The sequence below is a fragment of the Schistocerca cancellata genome, chromosome 9 (assembly GCF_023864275.1).
Source record: "Schistocerca cancellata isolate TAMUIC-IGC-003103 chromosome 9, iqSchCanc2.1, whole genome shotgun sequence".
NCBI classification, from domain to species: Eukaryota; Metazoa; Arthropoda; class Insecta; order Orthoptera; family Acrididae; genus Schistocerca; species Schistocerca cancellata.
Window position 1 is genome coordinate 308,491,877 of NC_064634.1, and position 15,729 is coordinate 308,507,605.

The 15,729-nt window shown below is 53.0% G+C and overlaps 45 non-coding genes across 45 annotated transcripts; 23 read left to right on the forward strand and 22 right to left on the reverse strand.

Annotated features, from left to right (window-relative positions):
* Nucleotides 1–184: 184 nt before the first annotated feature.
* Trnai-uau (transfer RNA isoleucine (anticodon UAU)) lies at nucleotides 185–276 on the forward strand. Its single transcript is given in 2 exon segments — nucleotides 185–222; nucleotides 241–276. It is a non-coding gene; the product is annotated as a tRNA-Ile (tRNA).
* A 111-nt stretch (nucleotides 277–387) lies between these two features.
* Trnad-guc (transfer RNA aspartic acid (anticodon GUC)) lies at nucleotides 388–459 on the forward strand. Its single transcript has one exon. It is a non-coding gene; the product is annotated as a tRNA-Asp (tRNA).
* Nucleotides 460–698: 239 nt separating this feature from the next.
* On the reverse strand, nucleotides 699–770 carry Trnam-cau (transfer RNA methionine (anticodon CAU)). Its single transcript has one exon. It is a non-coding gene; the product is annotated as a tRNA-Met (tRNA).
* A 301-nt stretch (nucleotides 771–1,071) lies between these two features.
* Trnar-acg (transfer RNA arginine (anticodon ACG)) lies at nucleotides 1,072–1,144 on the reverse strand. Its single transcript has one exon. It is a non-coding gene; the product is annotated as a tRNA-Arg (tRNA).
* Nucleotides 1,145–1,584: 440 nt separating this feature from the next.
* Nucleotides 1,585–1,676, forward strand: Trnai-uau (transfer RNA isoleucine (anticodon UAU)). The gene is given in 2 exon segments: nucleotides 1,585–1,622; nucleotides 1,641–1,676. It is a non-coding gene; the product is annotated as a tRNA-Ile (tRNA).
* A 111-nt stretch (nucleotides 1,677–1,787) lies between these two features.
* Trnad-guc (transfer RNA aspartic acid (anticodon GUC)) lies at nucleotides 1,788–1,859 on the forward strand. Its single transcript has one exon. It is a non-coding gene; the product is annotated as a tRNA-Asp (tRNA).
* A 239-nt stretch (nucleotides 1,860–2,098) lies between these two features.
* Trnam-cau (transfer RNA methionine (anticodon CAU)) lies at nucleotides 2,099–2,170 on the reverse strand. Its single transcript has one exon. It is a non-coding gene; the product is annotated as a tRNA-Met (tRNA).
* A 301-nt stretch (nucleotides 2,171–2,471) lies between these two features.
* Trnar-acg (transfer RNA arginine (anticodon ACG)) lies at nucleotides 2,472–2,544 on the reverse strand. Its single transcript has one exon. It is a non-coding gene; the product is annotated as a tRNA-Arg (tRNA).
* A 442-nt stretch (nucleotides 2,545–2,986) lies between these two features.
* On the forward strand, nucleotides 2,987–3,078 carry Trnai-uau (transfer RNA isoleucine (anticodon UAU)). Its single transcript is given in 2 exon segments — nucleotides 2,987–3,024; nucleotides 3,043–3,078. It is a non-coding gene; the product is annotated as a tRNA-Ile (tRNA).
* A 111-nt stretch (nucleotides 3,079–3,189) lies between these two features.
* On the forward strand, nucleotides 3,190–3,261 carry Trnad-guc (transfer RNA aspartic acid (anticodon GUC)). Its single transcript has one exon. It is a non-coding gene; the product is annotated as a tRNA-Asp (tRNA).
* Nucleotides 3,262–3,500: 239 nt separating this feature from the next.
* Trnam-cau (transfer RNA methionine (anticodon CAU)) lies at nucleotides 3,501–3,572 on the reverse strand. Its single transcript has one exon. It is a non-coding gene; the product is annotated as a tRNA-Met (tRNA).
* A 301-nt stretch (nucleotides 3,573–3,873) lies between these two features.
* On the reverse strand, nucleotides 3,874–3,946 carry Trnar-acg (transfer RNA arginine (anticodon ACG)). Its single transcript has one exon. It is a non-coding gene; the product is annotated as a tRNA-Arg (tRNA).
* A 440-nt stretch (nucleotides 3,947–4,386) lies between these two features.
* On the forward strand, nucleotides 4,387–4,478 carry Trnai-uau (transfer RNA isoleucine (anticodon UAU)). The gene is given in 2 exon segments: nucleotides 4,387–4,424; nucleotides 4,443–4,478. It is a non-coding gene; the product is annotated as a tRNA-Ile (tRNA).
* A 111-nt stretch (nucleotides 4,479–4,589) lies between these two features.
* Nucleotides 4,590–4,661, forward strand: Trnad-guc (transfer RNA aspartic acid (anticodon GUC)). The gene has a single exon. It is a non-coding gene; the product is annotated as a tRNA-Asp (tRNA).
* A 239-nt stretch (nucleotides 4,662–4,900) lies between these two features.
* Nucleotides 4,901–4,972, reverse strand: Trnam-cau (transfer RNA methionine (anticodon CAU)). The gene has a single exon. It is a non-coding gene; the product is annotated as a tRNA-Met (tRNA).
* Nucleotides 4,973–5,273: 301 nt separating this feature from the next.
* Nucleotides 5,274–5,346, reverse strand: Trnar-acg (transfer RNA arginine (anticodon ACG)). Its single transcript has one exon. It is a non-coding gene; the product is annotated as a tRNA-Arg (tRNA).
* Nucleotides 5,347–5,788: 442 nt separating this feature from the next.
* Trnai-uau (transfer RNA isoleucine (anticodon UAU)) lies at nucleotides 5,789–5,880 on the forward strand. Its single transcript is given in 2 exon segments — nucleotides 5,789–5,826; nucleotides 5,845–5,880. It is a non-coding gene; the product is annotated as a tRNA-Ile (tRNA).
* A 111-nt stretch (nucleotides 5,881–5,991) lies between these two features.
* Nucleotides 5,992–6,063, forward strand: Trnad-guc (transfer RNA aspartic acid (anticodon GUC)). The gene has a single exon. It is a non-coding gene; the product is annotated as a tRNA-Asp (tRNA).
* Nucleotides 6,064–6,302: 239 nt separating this feature from the next.
* Nucleotides 6,303–6,374, reverse strand: Trnam-cau (transfer RNA methionine (anticodon CAU)). The gene has a single exon. It is a non-coding gene; the product is annotated as a tRNA-Met (tRNA).
* Nucleotides 6,375–6,675: 301 nt separating this feature from the next.
* On the reverse strand, nucleotides 6,676–6,748 carry Trnar-acg (transfer RNA arginine (anticodon ACG)). Its single transcript has one exon. It is a non-coding gene; the product is annotated as a tRNA-Arg (tRNA).
* A 440-nt stretch (nucleotides 6,749–7,188) lies between these two features.
* Nucleotides 7,189–7,280, forward strand: Trnai-uau (transfer RNA isoleucine (anticodon UAU)). Its single transcript is given in 2 exon segments — nucleotides 7,189–7,226; nucleotides 7,245–7,280. It is a non-coding gene; the product is annotated as a tRNA-Ile (tRNA).
* A 111-nt stretch (nucleotides 7,281–7,391) lies between these two features.
* Nucleotides 7,392–7,463, forward strand: Trnad-guc (transfer RNA aspartic acid (anticodon GUC)). Its single transcript has one exon. It is a non-coding gene; the product is annotated as a tRNA-Asp (tRNA).
* Nucleotides 7,464–7,702: 239 nt separating this feature from the next.
* Nucleotides 7,703–7,774, reverse strand: Trnam-cau (transfer RNA methionine (anticodon CAU)). The gene has a single exon. It is a non-coding gene; the product is annotated as a tRNA-Met (tRNA).
* Nucleotides 7,775–8,075: 301 nt separating this feature from the next.
* On the reverse strand, nucleotides 8,076–8,148 carry Trnar-acg (transfer RNA arginine (anticodon ACG)). The gene has a single exon. It is a non-coding gene; the product is annotated as a tRNA-Arg (tRNA).
* A 440-nt stretch (nucleotides 8,149–8,588) lies between these two features.
* Nucleotides 8,589–8,680, forward strand: Trnai-uau (transfer RNA isoleucine (anticodon UAU)). Its single transcript is given in 2 exon segments — nucleotides 8,589–8,626; nucleotides 8,645–8,680. It is a non-coding gene; the product is annotated as a tRNA-Ile (tRNA).
* A 111-nt stretch (nucleotides 8,681–8,791) lies between these two features.
* Nucleotides 8,792–8,863, forward strand: Trnad-guc (transfer RNA aspartic acid (anticodon GUC)). Its single transcript has one exon. It is a non-coding gene; the product is annotated as a tRNA-Asp (tRNA).
* Nucleotides 8,864–9,102: 239 nt separating this feature from the next.
* On the reverse strand, nucleotides 9,103–9,174 carry Trnam-cau (transfer RNA methionine (anticodon CAU)). The gene has a single exon. It is a non-coding gene; the product is annotated as a tRNA-Met (tRNA).
* A 301-nt stretch (nucleotides 9,175–9,475) lies between these two features.
* Trnar-acg (transfer RNA arginine (anticodon ACG)) lies at nucleotides 9,476–9,548 on the reverse strand. Its single transcript has one exon. It is a non-coding gene; the product is annotated as a tRNA-Arg (tRNA).
* A 440-nt stretch (nucleotides 9,549–9,988) lies between these two features.
* Nucleotides 9,989–10,080, forward strand: Trnai-uau (transfer RNA isoleucine (anticodon UAU)). Its single transcript is given in 2 exon segments — nucleotides 9,989–10,026; nucleotides 10,045–10,080. It is a non-coding gene; the product is annotated as a tRNA-Ile (tRNA).
* Nucleotides 10,081–10,191: 111 nt separating this feature from the next.
* On the forward strand, nucleotides 10,192–10,263 carry Trnad-guc (transfer RNA aspartic acid (anticodon GUC)). The gene has a single exon. It is a non-coding gene; the product is annotated as a tRNA-Asp (tRNA).
* A 239-nt stretch (nucleotides 10,264–10,502) lies between these two features.
* Nucleotides 10,503–10,574, reverse strand: Trnam-cau (transfer RNA methionine (anticodon CAU)). Its single transcript has one exon. It is a non-coding gene; the product is annotated as a tRNA-Met (tRNA).
* Nucleotides 10,575–10,875: 301 nt separating this feature from the next.
* On the reverse strand, nucleotides 10,876–10,948 carry Trnar-acg (transfer RNA arginine (anticodon ACG)). The gene has a single exon. It is a non-coding gene; the product is annotated as a tRNA-Arg (tRNA).
* Nucleotides 10,949–11,388: 440 nt separating this feature from the next.
* On the forward strand, nucleotides 11,389–11,480 carry Trnai-uau (transfer RNA isoleucine (anticodon UAU)). The gene is given in 2 exon segments: nucleotides 11,389–11,426; nucleotides 11,445–11,480. It is a non-coding gene; the product is annotated as a tRNA-Ile (tRNA).
* A 111-nt stretch (nucleotides 11,481–11,591) lies between these two features.
* Trnad-guc (transfer RNA aspartic acid (anticodon GUC)) lies at nucleotides 11,592–11,663 on the forward strand. The gene has a single exon. It is a non-coding gene; the product is annotated as a tRNA-Asp (tRNA).
* A 239-nt stretch (nucleotides 11,664–11,902) lies between these two features.
* Nucleotides 11,903–11,974, reverse strand: Trnat-cgu (transfer RNA threonine (anticodon CGU)). Its single transcript has one exon. It is a non-coding gene; the product is annotated as a tRNA-Thr (tRNA).
* Nucleotides 11,975–12,275: 301 nt separating this feature from the next.
* Nucleotides 12,276–12,348, reverse strand: Trnar-acg (transfer RNA arginine (anticodon ACG)). Its single transcript has one exon. It is a non-coding gene; the product is annotated as a tRNA-Arg (tRNA).
* A 442-nt stretch (nucleotides 12,349–12,790) lies between these two features.
* Nucleotides 12,791–12,882, forward strand: Trnai-uau (transfer RNA isoleucine (anticodon UAU)). Its single transcript is given in 2 exon segments — nucleotides 12,791–12,828; nucleotides 12,847–12,882. It is a non-coding gene; the product is annotated as a tRNA-Ile (tRNA).
* A 111-nt stretch (nucleotides 12,883–12,993) lies between these two features.
* Trnad-guc (transfer RNA aspartic acid (anticodon GUC)) lies at nucleotides 12,994–13,065 on the forward strand. The gene has a single exon. It is a non-coding gene; the product is annotated as a tRNA-Asp (tRNA).
* Nucleotides 13,066–13,304: 239 nt separating this feature from the next.
* On the reverse strand, nucleotides 13,305–13,376 carry Trnam-cau (transfer RNA methionine (anticodon CAU)). The gene has a single exon. It is a non-coding gene; the product is annotated as a tRNA-Met (tRNA).
* Nucleotides 13,377–13,677: 301 nt separating this feature from the next.
* Trnar-acg (transfer RNA arginine (anticodon ACG)) lies at nucleotides 13,678–13,750 on the reverse strand. Its single transcript has one exon. It is a non-coding gene; the product is annotated as a tRNA-Arg (tRNA).
* Nucleotides 13,751–14,192: 442 nt separating this feature from the next.
* Nucleotides 14,193–14,284, forward strand: Trnai-uau (transfer RNA isoleucine (anticodon UAU)). The gene is given in 2 exon segments: nucleotides 14,193–14,230; nucleotides 14,249–14,284. It is a non-coding gene; the product is annotated as a tRNA-Ile (tRNA).
* A 111-nt stretch (nucleotides 14,285–14,395) lies between these two features.
* Nucleotides 14,396–14,467, forward strand: Trnad-guc (transfer RNA aspartic acid (anticodon GUC)). The gene has a single exon. It is a non-coding gene; the product is annotated as a tRNA-Asp (tRNA).
* Nucleotides 14,468–14,706: 239 nt separating this feature from the next.
* Trnam-cau (transfer RNA methionine (anticodon CAU)) lies at nucleotides 14,707–14,778 on the reverse strand. The gene has a single exon. It is a non-coding gene; the product is annotated as a tRNA-Met (tRNA).
* A 301-nt stretch (nucleotides 14,779–15,079) lies between these two features.
* On the reverse strand, nucleotides 15,080–15,152 carry Trnar-acg (transfer RNA arginine (anticodon ACG)). Its single transcript has one exon. It is a non-coding gene; the product is annotated as a tRNA-Arg (tRNA).
* Nucleotides 15,153–15,592: 440 nt separating this feature from the next.
* Nucleotides 15,593–15,684, forward strand: Trnai-uau (transfer RNA isoleucine (anticodon UAU)). The gene is given in 2 exon segments: nucleotides 15,593–15,630; nucleotides 15,649–15,684. It is a non-coding gene; the product is annotated as a tRNA-Ile (tRNA).
* Nucleotides 15,685–15,729: the final 45 nt, after the last annotated feature.

Genomic DNA, 15,729 nt, shown 5'->3' on the forward strand with positions numbered 1-15,729 from the left:
TTTTTCGGTGATGACAAGCGGTTGATATGCTTTCAAGTGTAGCATATGAAACAAAAATCGTACGAAGGATCCGTAGCCAGGTGCTAAAGTCGCAGTATGGCCGCAGGTGACGGTCGTATGACGGGTCTGTAGCCAACAGGATGGCAGCAAAGCGAATACCGCTAACTGAAAGCACCCTGCTGTAGCCCCAGTGGCGCAATTGGTTAGCGCACGGTACTTATAAGGTAGTAGCCGTGAGCAATGCCGGGGTTGTGAGTTCGAGCCTCACCTGGGGCATACTTTTACTTCGTAGCAGCTGACTCTGAAAGCATCGGGACGCTAGATTTGAGATGTATCACCTGCTTGAGAAACATAAGTGTGCGTGCATTATAAGTACCGATTGCGTATTCCTCGGTAGTATAGTGGTTAGTATCCCCGCCTGTCACGCGGGAGACCGGGGTTCGATTCCCCGCCGGGGAGGTGCGATTTTTATATCGCGAAAGTTGCACGTGTGGCCCGAAAGGACATTAACGTTGTGATCGAGAAATGTAGTTGCTGCAGAATCGTAAGAAACTCTGCGTCTTAGCAAGTGTTTCTCGTATTCTTCACACGACGACATCGTCGTCGTTTCAGAACGTACAGGGTTTGCTGTTGACGCTGAATCAGCGCACACCAGGCTTAATGATCGAGCTCGAAGCACCCAAGAAAAAGAATAATTTTAGCAGAGCGTGGTTTCGATCCACGGACCTCTGGGTTATGGGCCCAGCACGCTTCCACTGCGCCACTCTGCTGCGTGGAGGCGTGCGCCCTCTTCGGTGCGTGACATGGGACACTTGGAAAAGCGTTGTCTGCGTCGCGTACCGTTTCATAAACTGTGCAACATCTCTCAGCTTAATAAACTGTGCAACATCTCTCAGCTTGACTTGTCTCGACTTTGCTCGACTGACGCTACGCTGACGCTTGCAAGAAGCGATATTTACCACGATCGTCTCGAGATGCAGCTGCGAGATGCTCAGGATTGACATTGCACTCCACGCAGGTGGCAACATTCGAATGCACTGCCTAGCTACGCGCCCGCAACTAACAAAATGCCGACCCTGCCAGGATACGAACCTGGAATCTTCTGATCCGTAGTCAGACGCGTTATCCGTTGCGCCACAGGGCCACAGTTCGCGTTTCGTAATATGAGGCGGGTACATGTCGCAGAGCAACGTGTTCTCCGTGGCTCTGCAACTGCGTGTCGTCCACTGACAACGGCGGCGCGGCCATTCTGGTCTTCCGCACTCTGCAGGGAGCTGCCAAGGAAGGCATCTCTCCTCCAGCTGCTCGGCCACGGTGCGCCTGCATAGCTTAGAGCTTGCCACACATCTGCCCTCGCTGTTGGACAGGTAGCAGAAGGCAAGGCGCGCGTTTTTCTGCAATTTTTCGGTGATGACAAGCGGTTGATATGCTTTCAAGTGTAGCATATGAAACAAAAATCGTACGAAGGATCCGTAGCCAGGTGCTAAAGTCGCAGTATGGCCGCAGGTGACGGTCGTATGACGGGTCTGTAGCCAACAGGATGGCAGCAAAGCGAATACCGCTAACTGAAAGCACCCTGCTGTAGCCCCAGTGGCGCAATTGGTTAGCGCACGGTACTTATAAGGTAGTAGCTGTGAGCAATGCCGGGGTTGTGAGTTCGAGCCTCACCTGGGGCATACTTTTACTTCGTAGCAGCTGACTCTGAAAGCATCGGGACGCTAGATTTGAGATGTATCACCTGCTTGAGAAACATAAGTGTGCGTGCATTATAAGTACCGATTGCGTATTCCTCGGTAGTATAGTGGTTAGTATCCCCGCCTGTCACGCGGGAGACCGGGGTTCGATTCCCCGCCGGGGAGGTGCGATTTTTATATCGCGAAAGTTGCACGTGTGGCCCGAAAGGACATTAACGTTGTGATCGAGAAATGTAGTTGCTGCAGAATCGTAAGAAACTCTGCGTCTTAGCAAGTGTTTCTCGTATTCTTCACACGACGACATCGTCGTCGTTTCAGAACGTACAGGGTTTGCTGTTGACGCTGAATCAGCGCACACCAGGCTTAATGATCGAGCTCGAAGCACCCAAGAAAAAGAATAATTTTAGCAGAGCGTGGTTTCGATCCACGGACCTCTGGGTTATGGGCCCAGCACGCTTCCACTGCGCCACTCTGCTGCGTGGAGGCGTGCGCCCTCTTCGGTGCGTGACATGGGACGCTTGGAAAAGCGTTGTCTGCGTCGCGTACCGTTTAATAAACTGTGCAACATCTCTCAGCTTAATAAACTGTGCAACATCTCTCAGCTTGACTTGTCTCGACTTTGCTCGACTGACGCTACGCTGACGCTTGCAAGAAGCGATATTTACCACGATCGTCTCGAGATGCAGCTGCGAGATGCTCAGGATTGACTTTGCACTCCACGCAGGTGGCAACATTCGAATGCACTGCCTAGCTACGCGCCCGCAACTAACAAAATGCCGACCCTGCCAGGATACGAACCTGGAATCTTCTGATCCGTAGTCAGACGCGTTATCCGTTGCGCCACAGGGCCACAGTTCGCGTTTCGTAATATGAGGCGGGTACATGTCGCAGAGCAACGTGTTCTCCGTGGCTCTGCAACTGCGTGTCGTCCACTGACAACGGCGGCGCGGCCATTCTGGTCTTCCCCACTCTGCAGGGAGCTGCCAAGGAAGGCATCTCTCCTCCAGCTGCTCGGCCACGGTGCGCCTGCATAGCTTAGAGCTTGCCACACATCTGCCCTCGCTGTTGGACAGGTAGCAGAAGGCAAGGCGCGCGTTTTTCTGCAATTTTTCGGTGATGACAAGCGGTTGATATGCTTTCAAGTGTAGCATATGAAACAAAAATCGTACGAAGGATCCGTAGCCAGGTGCTAAAGTCGCAGTATGGCCGCAGGTGACGGTCGTATGACGGGTCTGTAGCCACAACAGGATGGCAGCAAAGCGAATACCGCTAACTGAAAGCACCCTCCTGTAGCCCCAGTGGCGCAATTGGTTAGCGCACGGTACTTATAAGGCAGTAGCCGTGAGCAATGCCGGGGTTGTGAGTTCGAGCCTCACCTGGGGCATACTTTTACTTCGTAGCAGCTGACTCTGAATGCATCGGGACGCTAGATTTGAGATATATCACTTGCTTGAGAAACATAAGTGTGCGTGCATTATAAGTACCGATTGCGTATTCCTCGGTAGTATAGTGGTTAGTATCCCCGCCTGTCACGCGGGAGACCGGGGTTCGATTCCCCGCCGGGGAGGTGCGATTTTTATATCGCGAAAGTTGCACGTGTGGCCCGAAAGGACATTAACGTTGTGATCGAGAAATGTAGTTGCTGCAGAATCGTAAGAAACTCTGCGTCTTAGCAAGTGTTTCTCGTATTCTTCACACGACGACATCGTCGTCGTTTCAGAACGTACAGGGTTTGCTGTTGACGCTGAATCAGCGCACACCAGGCTTAATGATCGAGCTCGAAGCACCCAAGAAAAAGAATAATTTTAGCAGAGCGTGGTTTCGATCCACGGACCTCTGGGTTATGGGCCCAGCACGCTTCCACTGCGCCACTCTGCTGCGTGGAGGCGTGCGCCCTCTTCGGTGCGTGACATGGGACACTTGGAAAAGCGTTGTCTGCGTCGCGTACCGTTTCATAAACTGTGCAACATCTCTCAGCTTAATAAACTGTGCAACATCTCTCAGCTTGACTTGTCTCGACTTTGCTCGACTGACGCTACGCTGACGCTTGCAAGAAGCGATATTTACCACGATCGTCTCGAGATGCAGCTGCGAGATGCTCAGGATTGACATTGCACTCCACGCAGGTGGCAACATTCGAATGCACTGCCTAGCTACGCGCCCGCAACTAACAAAATGCCGACCCTGCCAGGATACGAACCTGGAATCTTCTGATCCGTAGTCAGACGCGTTATCCGTTGCGCCACAGGGCCACAGTTCGCGTTTCGTAATATGAGGCGGGTACATGTCGCAGAGCAACGTGTTCTCCGTGGCTCTGCAACTGCGTGTCGTCCACTGACAACGGCGGCGCGGCCATTCTGGTCTTCCGCACTCTGCAGGGAGCTGCCAAGGAAGGCATCTCTCCTCCAGCTGCTCGGCCACGGTGCTCCTGCATAGCTTAGAGCTTGCCACACATCAGCCCTCGCTGTTGGACAGGTAGCAGAAGGCAAGGCGCGCGTTTTTCTGCAATTTTTCGGTGATGACAAGCGGTTGATATGCTTTCAAGTGTAGCATATGAAACAAAAATCGTACGAAGGATCCGTAGCCAGGTGCTAAAGTCGCAGTATGGCCGCAGGTGACGGTCGTATGACGGGTCTGTAGCCAACAGGATGGCAGCAAAGCGAATACCGCTAACTGAAAGCACCCTGCTGTAGCCCCAGTGGCGCAATTGGTTAGCGCACGGTACTTATAAGGTAGTAGCCGTGAGCAATGCCGGGGTTGTGAGTTCGAGCCTCACCTGGGGCATACTTTTACTTCGTAGCAGCTGACTCTGAAAGCATCGGGACGCTAGATTTGAGATGTATCACCTGCTTGAGAAACATAAGTGTGCGTGCATTATAAGTACCGATTGCGTATTCCTCGGTAGTATAGTGGTTAGTATCCCCGCCTGTCACGCGGGAGACCGGGGTTCGATTCCCCGCCGGGGAGGTGCGATTTTTATATCGCGAAAGTTGCACGTGTGGCCCGAAAGGACATTAACGTTGTGATCGAGAAATGTAGTTGCTGCAGAATCGTAAGAAACTCTGCGTCTTAGCAAGTGTTTCTCGTATTCTTCACACGACGACATCGTCGTCGTTTCAGAACGTACAGGGTTTGCTGTTGACGCTGAATCAGCGCACACCAGGCTTAATGATCGAGCTCGAAGCACCCAAGAAAAAGAATAATTTTAGCAGAGCGTGGTTTCGATCCACGGACCTCTGGGTTATGGGCCCAGCACGCTTCCACTGCGCCACTCTGCTGCGTGGAGGCGTGCGCCCTCTTCGGTGCGTGACATGGGACGCTTGGAAAAGCGTTGTCTGCGTCGCGTACCGTTTAATAAACTGTGCAACATCTCTCAGCTTAATAAACTGTGCAACATCTCTCAGCTTGACTTGTCTCGACTTTGCTCGACTGACGCTACGCTGACGCTTGCAAGAAGCGATATTTACCACGATCGTCTCGAGATGCAGCTGCGAGATGCTCAGGATTGACTTTGCACTCCACGCAGGTGGCAACATTCGAATGCACTGCCTAGCTACGCGCCCGCAACTAACAAAATGCCGACCCTGCCAGGATACGAACCTGGAATCTTCTGATCCGTAGTCAGACGCGTTATCCGTTGCGCCACAGGGCCACAGTTCGCGTTTCGTAATATGAGGCGGGTACATGTCGCAGAGCAACGTGTTCTCCGTGGCTCTGCAACTGCGTGTCGTCCACTGACAACGGCGGCGCGGCCATTCTGGTCTTCCCCACTCTGCAGGGAGCTGCCAAGGAAGGCATCTCTCCTCCAGCTGCTCGGCCACGGTGCGCCTGCATAGCTTAGAGCTTGCCACACATCTGCCCTCGCTGTTGGACAGGTAGCAGAAGGCAAGGCGCGCGTTTTTCTGCAATTTTTCGGTGATGACAAGCGGTTGATATGCTTTCAAGTGTAGCATATGAAACAAAAATCGTACGAAGGATCCGTAGCCAGGTGCTAAAGTCGCAGTATGGCCGCAGGTGACGGTCGTATGACGGGTCTGTAGCCACAACAGGATGGCAGCAAAGCGAATACCGCTAACTGAAAGCACCCTCCTGTAGCCCCAGTGGCGCAATTGGTTAGCGCACGGTACTTATAAGGTAGTAGCCGTGAGCAATGCCGGGGTTGTGAGTTCGAGCCTCACCTGGGGCATACTTTTACTTCGTAGCAGCTGACTCTGAAAGCATCGGGACGCTAGATTTGAGATGTATCACCTGCTTGAGAAACATAAGTGTGCGTGCATTATAAGTACCGATTGCGTATTCCTCGGTAGTATAGTGGTTAGTATCCCCGCCTGTCACGCGGGAGACCGGGGTTCGATTCCCCGCCGGGGAGGTGCGATTTTTATATCGCGAAAGTTGCACGTGTGGCCCGAAAGGACATTAACGTTGTGATCGAGAAATGTAGTTGCTGCAGAATCGTAAGAAACTCTGCGTCTTAGCAAGTGTTTCTCGTGTTCTTCACACGACGACATCGTCGTCGTTTCAGAACGTACAGGGTTTGCTGTTGACGCTGAATCAGCGCACACCAGGCTTAATGATCGAGCTCGAAGCACCCAAGAAAAAGAATAATTTTAGCAGAGCGTGGTTTCGATCCACGGACCTCTGGGTTATGGGCCCAGCACGCTTCCACTGCGCCACTCTGCTGCGTGGAGGCGTGCGCCCTCTTCGGTGCGTGACATGGGACGCTTGGAAAAGCGTTGTCTACGTCGCGTACCGTTTCATAAACTGTGCAACATCTCTCAGCTTAATAAACTGTGCAACATCTCTCAGCTTGACTTGTCTCGACTTTGCTCGACTGACGCTACGCTGACGCTTGCAAGAAGCGATATTTACCACGATCGTCTCGAGATGCAGCTGCGAGATGCTCAGGATTGACATTGCACTCCACGCAGGTGGCAACATTCGAATGCACTGCCTAGCTACGCGCCCGCAACTAACAAAATGCCGACCCTGCCAGGATACGAACCTGGAATCTTCTGATCCGTAGTCAGACGCGTTATCCGTTGCGCCACAGGGCCACAGTTCGCGTTTCGTAATATGAGGCGGGTACATGTCGCAGAGCAACGTGTTCTCCGTGGCTCTGCAACTGCGTGTCGTCCACTGACAACGGCGGCGCGGCCATTCTGGTCTTCCGCACTCTGCAGGGACCTGCCAAGGAAGGCATCTCTCCTCCAGCTGCTCGGCCACGGTGCGCCTGCATAGCTTAGAGCTTGCCACACATCTGCCCTCGCTGTTGGACAGGTAGCAGAAGGCAAGGCGCGCGTTTTTCTGCAATTTTTCGGTGATGACAAGCGGTTGATATGCTTTCAAGTGTAGCATATGAAACAAAAATCGTACGAAGGATCCGTAGCCAGGTGCTAAAGTCGCAGTATGGCCGCAGGTGACGGTCGTATGACGGGTCTGTAGCCAACAGGATGGCAGCAAAGCGAATACCGCTAACTGAAAGCACCCTGCTGTAGCCCCAGTGGCGCAATTGGTTAGCGCACGGTACTTATAAGGTAGTAGCCGTGAGCAATGCCGGGGTTGTGAGTTCGAGCCTCACCTGGGGCATACTTTTACTTCGTAGCAGCTGACTCTGAAAGCATCGGGACGCTAGATTTGAGATGTATCACCTGCTTGAGAAACATAAGTGTGCGTGCATTATAAGTACCGATTGCGTATTCCTCGGTAGTATAGTGGTTAGTATCCCCGCCTGTCACGCGGGAGACCGGGGTTCGATTCCCCGCCGGGGAGGTGCGATTTTTATATCGCGAAAGTTGCACGTGTGGCCCGAAAGGACATTAACGTTGTGATCGAGAAATGTAGTTGCTGCAGAATCGTAAGAAACTCTGCGTCTTAGCAAGTGTTTCTCGTATTCTTCACACGACGACATCGTCGTCGTTTCAGAACGTACAGGGTTTGCTGTTGACGCTGAATCAGCGCACACCAGGCTTAATGATCGAGCTCGAAGCACCCAAGAAAAAGAATAATTTTAGCAGAGCGTGGTTTCGATCCACGGACCTCTGGGTTATGGGCCCAGCACGCTTCCACTGCGCCACTCTGCTGCGTGGAGGCGTGCGCCCTCTTCGGTGCGTGACATGGGACGCTTGGAAAAGCGTTGTCTACGTCGCGTACCGTTTCATAAACTGTGCAACATCTCTCAGCTTAATAAACTGTGCAACATCTCTCAGCTTGACTTGTCTCGACTTTGCTCGACTGACGCTACGCTGACGCTTGCAAGAAGCGATATTTACCACGATCGTCTCGAGATGCAGCTGCGAGATGCTCAGGATTGACATTGCACTCCACGCAGGTGGCAACATTCGAATGCACTGCCTAGCTACGCGCCCGCAACTAACAAAATGCCGACCCTGCCAGGATACGAACCTGGAATCTTCTGATCCGTAGTCAGACGCGTTATCCGTTGCGCCACAGGGCCACAGTTCGCGTTTCGTAATATGAGGCGGGTACATGTCGCAGAGCAACGTGTTCTCCGTGGCTCTGCAACTGCGTGTCGTCCACTGACAACGGCGGCGCGGCCATTCTGGTCTTCCGCACTCTGCAGGGAGCTGCCAAGGAAGGCATCTCTCCTCCAGCTGCTCGGCCACGGTGCGCCTGCATAGCTTAGAGCTTGCCACACATCTGCCCTCGCTGTTGGACAGGTAGCAGAAGGCAAGGCGCGCGTTTTTCTGCAATTTTTCGGTGATGACAAGCGGTTGATATGCTTTCAAGTGTAGCATATGAAACAAAAATCGTACGAAGGATCCGTAGCCAGGTGCTAAAGTCGCAGTATGGCCGCAGGTGACGGTCGTATGACGGGTCTGTAGCCAACAGGATGGCAGCAAAGCGAATACCGCTAACTGAAAGCACCCTGCTGTAGCCCCAGTGGCGCAATTGGTTAGCGCACGGTACTTATAAGGTAGTAGCCGTGAGCAATGCCGGGGTTGTGAGTTCGAGCCTCACCTGGGGCATACTTTTACTTCGTAGCAGCTGACTCTGAAAGCATCGGGACGCTAGATTTGAGATGTATCACCTGCTTGAGAAACATAAGTGTGCGTGCATTATAAGTACCGATTGCGTATTCCTCGGTAGTATAGTGGTTAGTATCCCCGCCTGTCACGCGGGAGACCGGGGTTCGATTCCCCGCCGGGGAGGTGCGATTTTTATATCGCGAAAGTTGCACGTGTGGCCCGAAAGGACATTAACGTTGTGATCGAGAAATGTAGTTGCTGCAGAATCGTAAGAAACTCTGCGTCTTAGCAAGTGTTTCTCGTGTTCTTCACACGACGACATCGTCGTCGTTTCAGAACGTACAGGGTTTGCTGTTGACGCTGAATCAGCGCACACCAGGCTTAATGATCGAGCTCGAAGCACCCAAGAAAAAGAATAATTTTAGCAGAGCGTGGTTTCGATCCACGGACCTCTGGGTTATGGGCCCAGCACGCTTCCACTGCGCCACTCTGCTGCGTGGAGGCGTGCGCCCTCTTCGGTGCGTGACATGGGACGCTTGGAAAAGCGTTGTCTACGTCGCGTACCGTTTCATAAACTGTGCAACATCTCTCAGCTTAATAAACTGTGCAACATCTCTCAGCTTGACTTGTCTCGACTTTGCTCGACTGACGCTACGCTGACGCTTGCAAGAAGCGATATTTACCACGATCGTCTCGAGATGCAGCTGCGAGATGCTCAGGATTGACATTGCACTCCACGCAGGTGGCAACATTCGAATGCACTGCCTAGCTACGCGCCCGCAACTAACAAAATGCCGACCCTGCCAGGATACGAACCTGGAATCTTCTGATCCGTAGTCAGACGCGTTATCCGTTGCGCCACAGGGCCACAGTTCGCGTTTCGTAATATGAGGCGGGTACATGTCGCAGAGCAACGTGTTCTCCGTGGCTCTGCAACTGCGTGTCGTCCACTGACAACGGCGGCGCGGCCATTCTGGTCTTCCGCACTCTGCAGGGACCTGCCAAGGAAGGCATCTCTCCTCCAGCTGCTCGGCCACGGTGCGCCTGCATAGCTTAGAGCTTGCCACACATCTGCCCTCGCTGTTGGACAGGTAGCAGAAGGCAAGGCGCGCGTTTTTCTGCAATTTTTCGGTGATGACAAGCGGTTGATATGCTTTCAAGTGTAGCATATGAAACAAAAATCGTACGAAGGATCCGTAGCCAGGTGCTAAAGTCGCAGTATGGCCGCAGGTGACGGTCGTATGACGGGTCTGTAGCCAACAGGATGGCAGCAAAGCGAATACCGCTAACTGAAAGCACCCTGCTGTAGCCCCAGTGGCGCAATTGGTTAGCGCACGGTACTTATAAGGTAGTAGCCGTGAGCAATGCCGGGGTTGTGAGTTCGAGCCTCACCTGGGGCATACTTTTACTTCGTAGCAGCTGACTCTGAAAGCATCGGGACGCTAGATTTGAGATGTATCACCTGCTTGAGAAACATAAGTGTGCGTGCATTATAAGTACCGATTGCGTATTCCTCGGTAGTATAGTGGTTAGTATCCCCGCCTGTCACGCGGGAGACCGGGGTTCGATTCCCCGCCGGGGAGGTGCGATTTTTATATCGCGAAAGTTGCACGTGTGGCCCGAAAGGACATTAACGTTGTGATCGAGAAATGTAGTTGCTGCAGAATCGTAAGAAACTCTGCGTCTTAGCAAGTGTTTCTCGTATTCTTCACACGACGACATCGTCGTCGTTTCAGAACGTACAGGGTTTGCTGTTGACGCTGAATCAGCGCACACCAGGCTTAATGATCGAGCTCGAAGCACCCAAGAAAAAGAATAATTTTAGCAGAGCGTGGTTTCGATCCACGGACCTCTGGGTTATGGGCCCAGCACGCTTCCACTGCGCCACTCTGCTGCGTGGAGGCGTGCGCCCTCTTCGGTGCGTGACATGGGACACTTGGAAAAGCGTTGTCTGCGTCGCGTACCGTTTCATAAACTGTGCAACATCTCTCAGCTTAATAAACTGTGCAACATCTCTCAGCTTGACTTGTCTCGACTTTGCTCGACTGACGCTACGCTGACGCTTGCAAGAAGCGATATTTACCACGATCGTCTCGAGATGCAGCTGCGAGATGCTCAGGATTGACATTGCACTCCACGCAGGTGGCAACATTCGAATGCACTGCCTAGCTACGCGCCCGCAACTAACAAAATGCCGACCCTGCCAGGATACGAACCTGGAATCTTCTGATCCGTAGTCAGACGCGTTATCCGTTGCGCCACAGGGCCACAGTTCGCGTTTCGTAATATGAGGCGGGTACATGTCGCAGAGCAACGTGTTCTCCGTGGCTCTGCAACTGCGTGTCGTCCACTGACAACGGCGGCGCGGCCATTCTGGTCTTCCGCACTCTGCAGGGAGCTGCCAAGGAAGGCATCTCTCCTCCAGCTGCTCGGCCACGGTGCTCCTGCATAGCTTAGAGCTTGCCACACATCTGCCCTCGCTGTTGGACAGGTAGCAGAAGGCAAGGCGCGCGTTTTTCTGCAATTTTTCGGTGATGACAAGCGGTTGATATGCTTTCAAGTGTAGCATATGAAACAAAAATCGTACGAAGGATCCGTAGCCAGGTGCTAAAGTCGCAGTATGGCCGCAGGTGACGGTCGTATGACGGGTCTGTAGCCAACAGGATGGCAGCAAAGCGAATACCGCTAACTGAAAGCACCCTGCTGTAGCCCCAGTGGCGCAATTGGTTAGCGCACGGTACTTATAAGGTAGTAGCCGTGAGCAATGCCGGGGTTGTGAGTTCGAGCCTCACCTGGGGCATACTTTTACTTCGTAGCAGCTGACTCTGAAAGCATCGGGACGCTAGATTTGAGATGTATCACCTGCTTGAGAAACATAAGTGTGCGTGCATTATAAGTACCGATTGCGTATTCCTCGGTAGTATAGTGGTTAGTATCCCCGCCTGTCACGCGGGAGACCGGGGTTCGATTCCCCGCCGGGGAGGTGCGATTTTTATATCGCGAAAGTTGCACGTGTGGCCCGAAAGGACATTAACGTTGTGATCGAGAAATGTAGTTGCTGCAGAATCGTAAGAAACTCTGCGTCTTAGCAAGTGTTTCTCGTATTCTTCACACGACGACATCGTCGTCGTTTCAGAACGTACAGGGTTTGCTGTTGACGCTGAATCAGCGCACACCAGGCTTAATGATCGAGCTCGAAGCACCCAAGAAAAAGAATAATTTTAGCAGAGCGTGGTTTCGATCCACGGACCTCTGGGTTACGGGCCCAGCACGCTTCCACTGCGCCACTCTGCTGCGTGGAGGCGTGCGCCCTCTTCGGTGCGTGACATGGGACGCTTGGAAAAGCGTTGTCTGCGTCGCGTACCGTTTAATAAACTGTGCAACATCTCTCAGCTTAATAAACTGTGCAACATCTCTCAGCTTGACTTGTCTCGACTTTGCTCGACTGACGCTACGCTGACGCTTGCAAGAAGCGATATTTACCACGATCGTCTCGAGATGCAGCTGCGAGATGCTCAGGATTGACTTTGCACTCCACGCAGGTGGCAACATTCGAATGCACTGCCTAGCTACGCGCCCGCAACTAACAAAATGCCGACCCTGCCAGGATACGAACCTGGAATCTTCTGATCCGTAGTCAGACGCGTTATCCGTTGCGCCACAGGGCCACAGTTCGCGTTTCGTAATATGAGGCGGGTACATGTCGCAGAGCAACGTGTTCTCCGTGGCTCTGCAACTGCGTGTCGTCCACTGACAACGGCGGCGCGGCCATTCTGGTCTTCCCCACTCTGCAGGGAGCTGCCAAGGAAGGCATCTCTCCTCCAGCTGCTCGGCCACGGTGCGCCTGCATAGCTTAGAGCTTGCCACACATCTGCCCTCGCTGTTGGACAGGTAGCAGAAGGCAAGGCGCGCGTTTTTCTGCAATTTTTCGGTGATGACAAGCGGTTGATATGCTTTCAAGTGTAGCATATGAAACAAAAATCGTACGAAGGATCCGTAGCCAGGTGCTAAAGTCGCAGTATGGCCGCAGGTGACGGTCGTATGACGGGTCTGTAGCCACAACAGGATGGCAGCAAAGCGAATACCGCTAACTGAAAGCACCCTCCTGTAGCCCCAGTGGCGCAATTGGTTAGCGCACGGTACTTATAAGGCAGTAGCCGTGAGCAATGCCGGGGTTGTGAGTTCGAGCCTCACCTGGGGCATACTTTTACTTCGTAGCAGCTGACTCTGAATGCATCGGGACGCTAGATTTGAGATATATCACTTGCTTGAGAAACATAAGTGTGCGTGCATTATAAGTACCGATTGCGTATTCCTCGGTAGTATAGTGGTTAGTATCCCCGCCTGTCACGCGGGAGACCGGGGTTCGATTCCCCGCCGGGGAGGTGCGATTTTTATATCGCGAAAGTTGCACGTGTGGCCCGAAAGGACATTAACGTTGTGATCGAGAAATGTAGTTGCTGCAGAATCGTAAGAAACTCTGCGTCTTAGCAAGTGTTTCTCGTATTCTTCACACGACGACATCGTCGTCGTTTCAGAACGTACAGGGTTTGCTGTTGACGCTGAATCAGCGCACACCAGGCTTAATGATCGAGCTCGAAGCACCCAAGAAAAAGAATAATTTTAGCAGAGCGTGGTTTCGATCCACGGACCTCTGGGTTATGGGCCCAGCACGCTTCCACTGCGCCACTCTGCTGCGTGGAGGCGTGCGCCCTCTTCGGTGCGTGACATGGGACGCTTGGAAAAGCGTTGTCTGCGTCGCGTACCGTTTAATAAACTGTGCAACATCTCTCAGCTTAATAAACTGTGCAACATCTCTCAGCTTGACTTGTCTCGACTTTGCTCGACTGACGCTACGCTGACGCTTGCAAGAAGCGATATTTACCACGATCGTCTCGAGATGCAGCTGCGAGATGCTCAGGATTGACTTTGCACTCCACGCAGGTGGCAACATTCGAATGCACTGCCTAGCTACGCGCCCGCAACTAACAAAATGCCGACCCTGCCAGGATACGAACCTGGAATCTTCTGATCCGTAGTCAGACGCGTTATCCGTTGCGCCACAGGGCCACAGTTCGCGTTTCGTAATATGAGGCGGGTACATGTCGCAGAGCAACGTGTTCTCCGTGGCTCTGCAACTGCGTGTCGTCCACTGACAACGGCGGCGCGGCCATTCTGGTCTTCCCCACTCTGCAGGGAGCTGCCAAGGAAGGCATCTCTCCTCCAGCTGCTCGGCCACGGTGCGCCTGCATAGCTTAGAGCTTGCCACACATCTGCCCTCGCTGTTGGACAGGTAGCAGAAGGCAAGGCGCGCGTTTTTCTGCAATTTTTCGGTGATGACAAGCGGTTGATATGCTTTCAAGTGTAGCATATGAAACAAAAATCGTACGAAGGATCCGTAGCCAGGTGCTAAAGTCGCAGTATGGCCGCAGGTGACGGTCGTATGACGGGTCTGTAGCCACAACAGGATGGCAGCAAAGCGAATACCGCTAACTGAAAGCACCCTCCTGTAGCCCCAGTGGCGCAATTGGTTAGCGCACGGTACTTATAAGGCAGTAGCCGTGAGCAATGCCGGGGTTGTGAGTTCGAGCCTCACCTGGGGCATACTTTTACTTCGTAGCAGCTGACTCTGAATGCATCGGGACGCTAGATTTGAGATATATCACTTGCTTGAGAAACATAAGTGTGCGTGCATTATAAGTACCGATTGCGTATTCCTCGGTAGTATAGTGGTTAGTATCCCCGCCTGTCACGCGGGAGACCGGGGTTCGATTCCCCGCCGGGGAGGTGCGATTTTTATATCGCGAAAGTTGCACGTGTGGCCCGAAAGGACATTAACGTTGTGATCGAGAAATGTAGTTGCTGCAGAATCGTAAGAAACTCTGCGTCTTAGCAAGTGTTTCTCGTATTCTTCACACGACGACATCGTCGTCGTTTCAGAACGTACAGGGTTTGCTGTTGACGCTGAATCAGCGCACACCAGGCTTAATGATCGAGCTCGAAGCACCCAAGAAAAAGAATAATTTTAGCAGAGCGTGGTTTCGATCCACGGACCTCTGGGTTATGGGCCCAGCACGCTTCCACTGCGCCACTCTGCTGCGTGGAGGCGTGCGCCCTCTTCGGTGCGTGACATGGGACGCTTGGAAAAGCGTTGTCTGCGTCGCGTACCGTTTAATAAACTGTGCAACATCTCTCAGCTTAATAAACTGTGCAACATCTCTCAGCTTGACTTGTCTCGACTTTGCTCGACTGACGCTACGCTGACGCTTGCAAGAAGCGATATTTACCACGATCGTCTCGAGATGCAGCTGCGAGATGCTCAGGATTGACATTGCACTCCACGCAGGTGGCAACATTCGAGTGCACTGCCTAGCTACGCGCCCGCAACTAACAAAATGCCGACCCTGCCAGGATACGAACCTGGAATCTTCTGATCCGTAGTCAGACGCGTTATCCGTTGCGCCACAGGGCCACAGTTCGCGTTTCGTAATATGAGGCGGGTACATGTCGCAGAGCAACGTGTTCTCCGTGGCTCTGCAACTGCGTGTCGTCCACTGACAACGGCGGCGCGGCCATTCTGGTCTTCCGCACTCTGCAGGGAGCTGCCAAGGAAGGCATCTCTCCTCCAGCTGCTCGGCCACGGTGCGCCTGCATAGCTTAGAGCTTGCCACACATCTGCCCTCGCTGTTGGACAGGTAGCAGAAGGCAAGGCGCGCGTTTTTCTGCAATTTTTCGGTGATGACAAGCGGTTGATATGCTTTCAAGTGTAGCATATGAAACAAAAATCGTACGAAGGATCCGTAGCCAGGTGCTAAAGTCGCAGTATGGCCGCAGGTGACGGTCGTATGACGGGTCTGTAGCCAACAGGATGGCAGCAAAGCGAATACCGCTAACTGAAAGCACCCTGCTGTAGCCCCAGTGGCGCAATTGGTTAGCGCACGGTACTTATAAGGTAGTAGCCGTGAGCAATGCCGGGGTTGTGAGTTCGAGCCTCACCTGGGGCATACTTTTACTTCGTAGCAGCTGACTCTGAAAGCATCGGGACGCTA